Source organism: Suricata suricatta, chromosome 9 (genome assembly GCF_006229205.1).
Source record: "Suricata suricatta isolate VVHF042 chromosome 9, meerkat_22Aug2017_6uvM2_HiC, whole genome shotgun sequence".
NCBI lineage: Eukaryota > Metazoa > Chordata > Mammalia > Carnivora > Herpestidae > Suricata > Suricata suricatta.
The window spans coordinates 5,309,552-5,315,655 of record NC_043708.1 but is presented as its reverse complement, the minus strand read 5'-3'; the positions used below and the strand labels follow the sequence as shown (position 1 = coordinate 5,315,655).

The following is a 6,104-nucleotide window of genomic DNA, read 5'->3' as shown; positions in this document are numbered from 1 at the left end:
AGCACGTATTCATAAATTGCTTATTGAATGAACATGTTCTCACTTACAAAGCTCATTTTCATGAACTACTTCATCCCGTTCCCATAAAAAATTCCAAAACAGACAAAATCCTGAGAAACATCAAGGATTTCTGAAAGATTTCTTTGCTTTTCTAATGATGAAATTTGACCAAAACATTACACGAGGAGTCCGGGATCACTGCAAAGTCAAGGAAGGAGAGTGTACTCGTTCCCAGCCCTAGAGGATGGCAGAAAGGGACGTTTCTAATATCTAATATTAGATAGCCCATATCTAATTCGACCCCAGATGCGGGCAATGTGTTCCATGATCTTTTAGGGGTAAGTTTCCCAAATGTTTTCCACCATCTGTGCAAGGGAAAAACCAGGAAATGAATGGGCCAGTGTCTCCATGTAATTGATGTGCGTGACTTCTCTAAAAATGCTGTGACGATGTGGGTCCAGGCATGGGGACACCTGGGTCTGCGGGAGACCCTGACTGAGCTGCAGTGCAGGGGACATTCACCAGAGAGGAGGAACTTGAGATACTAAGGACAGGATGTGGGGCTTCCTGGGACACTCCTGGGAAGGGGTGATTGACAGAGGGCTCAGGAGAGGGAAGGGTAATAATGTGGAAGTTGTAGGAGGTGGTGTCCACACAGCTGGGTTACTCTGGAGTTTTGAGGGATCAAAAATCTGTTCACTAGGTCTCAGTTTGAGCATCTGGGGAAATAGCTCTGCTCACTCAAGCCAGAAACCCCAGTGCTGGAAGGGTGAAGGCTGCCTCTCAAATGCGTTGAACACACACACGTCCCCTGTGTCCTTGGCTCCAGGTCTGGGCTGGGCACCGTGGTTCAGGAGGTCCAGACATGATCCCAGCCATTAGGAGTTTCTATCCCAGTGAGGCAAACAGACCTGGTCTCCACTGTGAGATGTAAGAAATGGTCAGCTCGACCACAGAGGGGAAGGGAGAGCCCAACGGAAGCTGAGAAGAAGGGACGGTCCCTGCAGAATGAAGAAGCAGCACGGGGCTGACTGGGAGACCTGAGGTCTCCAAGCAGCACGCAGGGGCCCCTACCTTTGCTGCTCTCCCTTGTCTCCACAGCCCGTGCCTCCGCGTCCTCCAGGCGGCATGTCACATCATAAAGGACAGGTGTGCCGTTGCATGAGGGAAGGACTGGAGGAACACGTCAGGGTGCCCGCCCCCCAAAACCCATCACACCCCATGGTGTATGGTCATGAGAGCCGCAGCTGAGCCCTGGGCATGGTGCTAAGTCCCCCCTGCATCGCCTCATCAGACATCTGCCAGCACAGAGGGGGCGCGAGCTGCACCACGCGTGAGCAGCAGCTGGAAAGAATCAGGGATGCCCCCGCGAACATCTGGGGAGAGACCCCAGGCAGGTGCAAGGTGAGCGCAGAGGCTCTGAGAAGGTTTGGAGAGTCCAAGGGGTCTGGCAGGGGCCAAGCTGTGTGAGGAAGGCAGAGGGAGGCGGAGAAGGGCTGCGAGCTGCAGCGGGGGCTTGGCCCTCGTGTGAAAGCTGCCAGATGTGTGCCAGGGCCCTGACAATGACTCCGGGCCAGCCGAGAAGCCCCTGAGATTGCCCGACACGGAAACCCACCTGATGGTACCTGCACTTTAAGAGAACTGCTGTATATGCATTTACGCCGATGTGCAGCAGGGAAGGGAGGGCGAGGGCATGACCGCGAAGCCAGTTAGCAGCTTTGGGGAGGTAAAAGCGTCGTGTTGGGCACAGACAGGGGCCCTCAGAGGGGGATGTTGTGACCCGGCTCGCACTCAGCCCTGTACAGGACACGGTAATGCACACGAGACTGGGGTCCGGACCCCCTCCCAGGGCCTCCAAATGGTACAGCATCACTGCCTTTGATGAGTGCTTGTCAGGGAATGAAGGAGACACCCCCCGTGGCCTTACGCATCTAGTGAGGAGCCCAGCAGGGCAGTAACCAAGATACTGTGACGCAAGTGCCACAGCCCGGAGTGACACCAAGTGTCCCAGAGGAAACGAAGAGCTGCCTTTTTTCTGGGGAGATGAGTGGAGCAGAGGCTTCCCAATGGCAGTGCTGCTGAGATGGCACTGATGGATGCATAGGAGTTTTCCAGGCAGTGGGGGAGACTAAGGCCACGCAAAGGAAACGTCAGTGTTAGCGAGTGCTTAGAAGCAGAAGCACGCAGAATGTCCGAGAAATAAAGGAAGCGTTATGTACCCGGAACATGGTAGGTGCTTAGTAAATATCTGTCACCAGAAGGAAGGATCGCCGTAGGGGTGTGGTCACAAGGTAGGGGTGCGGTCACAAGGTAGGGGTGTGGTCACAAGGTAGGGGTGTGGTCACAAGGCTGTGGGGACAGCGTGGGGCCCAGGCGGACTGCTGAAGAGGCACTGAGGAGGCACTGAAGCAGATTGATGTGGACCTTACGTGGCCATTAAGCAAATCCCTGGAGGGCGAGAACTGTGTGCCTGTCACCGCCGGATTCAAAACCCAGAATCGGGCCTGGAATAGGGTCAAAGATATTCACAACAGATCTGCAGTGTCCTACCTCAGCCTCTGTCCCTGAGGCCAAGCCCCTATACCCCCATCCACTTGTCCCCTCGGACACTGCGTATCTCACGTGCACAAGGCCAAATGCCTCATCACCCATTTGCACTGGAGACAGGGAACTGGGTCACTTCTGCCTCCTGTCACTCATTAGTGTCCCTTTTCCAGGCCCCTGCAGGTAGGCAGGGTGGGGGCAGCTCCGGAGGGGCGCTGGGAACAGAGGTGCCGTGTGCATATTCTCAGCTAGAGCACAGGAGAGAAGGGACGGCTTCCCTACGCTCTCCCTGCCCCGCGGCCGTGACCAAGGAGGGCTCCGGACTCCAGACGGAGCTGCTCTGAGGTGGTGACTTGGTCCCCACTAGTGCTCGACTCATTCCATGAACAAAAATCACACTCATGTTCTACTGATGCACTGAGATGCGGGGGAGGAGGTGTTTCCACATGTAACCCGTCTCACACCGACTCATATACTGGTCTCTCGGATCCTAATTATTAACACCGCTCACTTAGACAATAAACCTATGAAGCTTTTCTCTTTCGTACACACACACACACACACACACACACACACACACACACACACCACACACCTGATCCATTGCTAAATCCCGTCAGATCTACCTCTAACATATTTCTGGAGGGGGTGGCTTAGCACCGACTCCATTCCACCCACTTTGCTGGAACCACCAGACACCTTCCCTGGGAGGAATGCAGCCGCTGCCTAACCCATCTTCATAACCCCCATCGTGTCCTCTCCCACACGGAAGCAAGCGGGATGTTTATCATTTTATTTCTTCGCTTACACTTTCTTGAGTGTAAATTCGAATTCCATGGTGTGGCTTACAGAGTCCTGTACGACTCAAGCCCACGGTCTCTCTCCAGTCCCAGCTGTGACCATCGGGCCTTTTTCTGGCTCTGCATCAACAGCCTCGTCTCCTCCACGCCCCGCCCACCCCAGGGCCTTTGCATGAGCGCCCCTACTACCTGCATTGCTCTTCCCAGCCTCCACAACTTCTCTCTTCTCAGATAATCTGCCACCTCTTCCAAGAGGCGTTCCCTGATTTCCCTTTGTTATGCCAACCACCCTCTCCCCATTTGGTAACATCCCATCCCATCCCCCTGCTTTACTGTCTTCACAAAACCTCCCTCTAACCGAAACTACTTTTCCCTATGCATGCATGTTTTTTGACTGCCTCTTTCCACCAGCACGCTGTGTCCACCAGACCCCCAACGCCTAGGAAATGTCTCCAGATGCACCAATCTCTCAAAATACCGTCCGTGAATGATTGAATAAACAAATGAGCACACCATCATCATTTTGGCCATTGAGAGACTCGAGCGGCATGACAGCAAACCACATGGAGATTGGGGATGATTGAGCCCAGCACTGGGTTCCCACTCTGTTCCCTCCTCCAAAACGGAAAAGGAGGGGAGAGGGAGAAGGAAGGAGAGCAAGAGAGAATGGAAAGGCGTGCTCACCCTTCTGTTCAGGGTACCTCTCATGCCTGACAAATGATGACTTAGAGAGAGATCAGAACATTCAAGACCAAAACAGTCATTATCCGCCACTCCCCCCCAGACCCCTCCCCAAACTCTCCGGCTGCCAGAAGCCGGCCCAGACAGTCCAGTTAGGAAACAAAAAGATAGAACAGAAAGGCCCCTTTGAGCAGCCTGGTTATTAAGAGCTCTAGACGGGGAGAGAGAGTGTGTGCAGCTTAACTCAAACATTCGTGCTGAAATGTAAAAAACAATTATGACATTCAATTATTCCATTAAGTGAAATTAACCATTCTTCTCGTTCTTTGAAAAGACCAAAAGAAAGCACAGATCTGAATAATTAGGTCAGTGAAGAATTGGGAAGAAAGGATGTCTAGACTTTTATTTTCATTTGAAAGTAGGAGGAGGGTTTTGCATTGGAGCTGCGTGTGCGTGTGTGTGTGTGTGTGTGTGTGTGTGTGTGTGTGTGTGTCCCCACTTGCTCTAAGAACGCCTTTGAATCCCCGGGGTGGTCATATCCGCAGCTCTGCCCTGGCAGGTACAGCCCCGTCCGGATCAAGGAGTGGCATTCCCACTTTGATGTTGACTGTCACGCTCTGCTGCTTGGGGATCCCTTTGGCTGCCTGCAAGTCTGTTGTCCTGGGCGACCAGGTAAACCTGCCCAGGAGCACAGACCTGGCCTCCCTTCGGCCCTGGCGTCCCTTGCAGAGGAGAGAGAGATGTGTGGGTGGGGATGTCCCTCGGGCCTTCTTCAGCTCCCAAGGGGGATTTTGGCCATTGATCATCACCTCTTGAGGTCCTGTGACCTGGTGGCAGACCCTATGTAGGAATAAAACAGTGTGCCCACAAGCTTGCCTGGATGCACTCGCCCACATGGCTCCACTGTGAGGAGGACAAGTGGAAAGACAAGGCCACCTCTGAGCCCCTGGGTGAGTGGGTCCTCTCTCTCTCTCTCTCTCGAGCCCCCATGCACGTAGCCACAAATGATAAGAACCTGCCTGAGCAAATGGCTGTGGGTAGTCAGGGAGCTGTTGTATCTCAACCTCCCAAACTAGCATCTGACTCCCCTGGTCCGACAGGGCACGCTTTCTCCAACACACTATTGTTTCCTATTTCCCTATGTGTTTCAGAAGCCTGCAAATGTTAAGTATCAAGGCCATCTGGGGGGATTTTTTGTTTGTTTGTTTGTTTTGTATGTTTGTAATCATCTGTTAAGTGATCCATTTCTCCAAGGATGCTTGGAACAAGAAACCTGCTACTTTGTGATAAGGGGCTGCCATAGCTTACTCTTAAAATTCACCTGATGGCAGGTCCAAAAGCAAAACATTACGCTATACCCCAAACATTCCTTTAAAATAGCTTTTTACATCTTATCTTTTTATTTCATTTTTTAAATGTGTGTTTATTTTTGAGAGATAGAGCACACACATGCCAGAAGGGGAGGGGCAGAGAGAGGGACAGAGGATCTGAAGCAGGATCTGCGCTGACAGCAGTGAGCCCGACACGGGGCTCAAACGCACACACCGTGAGATCACGACCTGAGCCGATGTTGGACCCTCACCCAACTGAGCCACCCAGGCGCCCCTGTTTATCTTTCTGGATTGTGGCAAGATATATATACGATTCACATTTAACCATCTTGAAGTGGACCTGTCAGTGGCAAGAAGTGCATCTGCGTGGTCACAGAGCCCTCCCCCACCATCTATCCCCAGGACTGTTTTCATCTTGCAAAACTGAAACTCAGTCCCCATCAAACTCCACCTCCCTCCCCCCCATCTTCCAGTCCTGCCCCCCCCCACCCCTGCCCTTTCCATTTTCTGTCTCTGTGAGTTCGACTCCTCTTAGGAACCTCATATAAGTAGATTCATACATTTGTTCTGTCGTATTTGACTTGTTTCACTCAGCATGATATTTTAAAGATCCATTCTTTAAAGAAAAGACTCGTTCATGGTTGAATACTATTCCACTGTATGTAAACAGCGCAACTTGTTTTCCATCCATCCACTGACGGACACCTGAGTCACTTCACCTTTTGGGTTTGATGACCAATGTTACTTA

The 6,104-nt window shown here is 52.1% G+C and overlaps 1 long non-coding RNA gene across 1 annotated transcript; it reads left to right on the top strand.

The window, feature by feature from the left end:
• Positions 1 to 1,155: 1,155 nt before the first annotated feature.
• LOC115302065 lies at positions 1,156 to 3,859 on the top strand. The gene is made up of 2 exons (XR_003913410.1): positions 1,156 to 1,404; positions 3,756 to 3,859. It is a non-coding gene; the product is annotated as an uncharacterized LOC115302065 (long non-coding RNA).
• Positions 3,860 to 6,104: the final 2,245 nt, after the last annotated feature.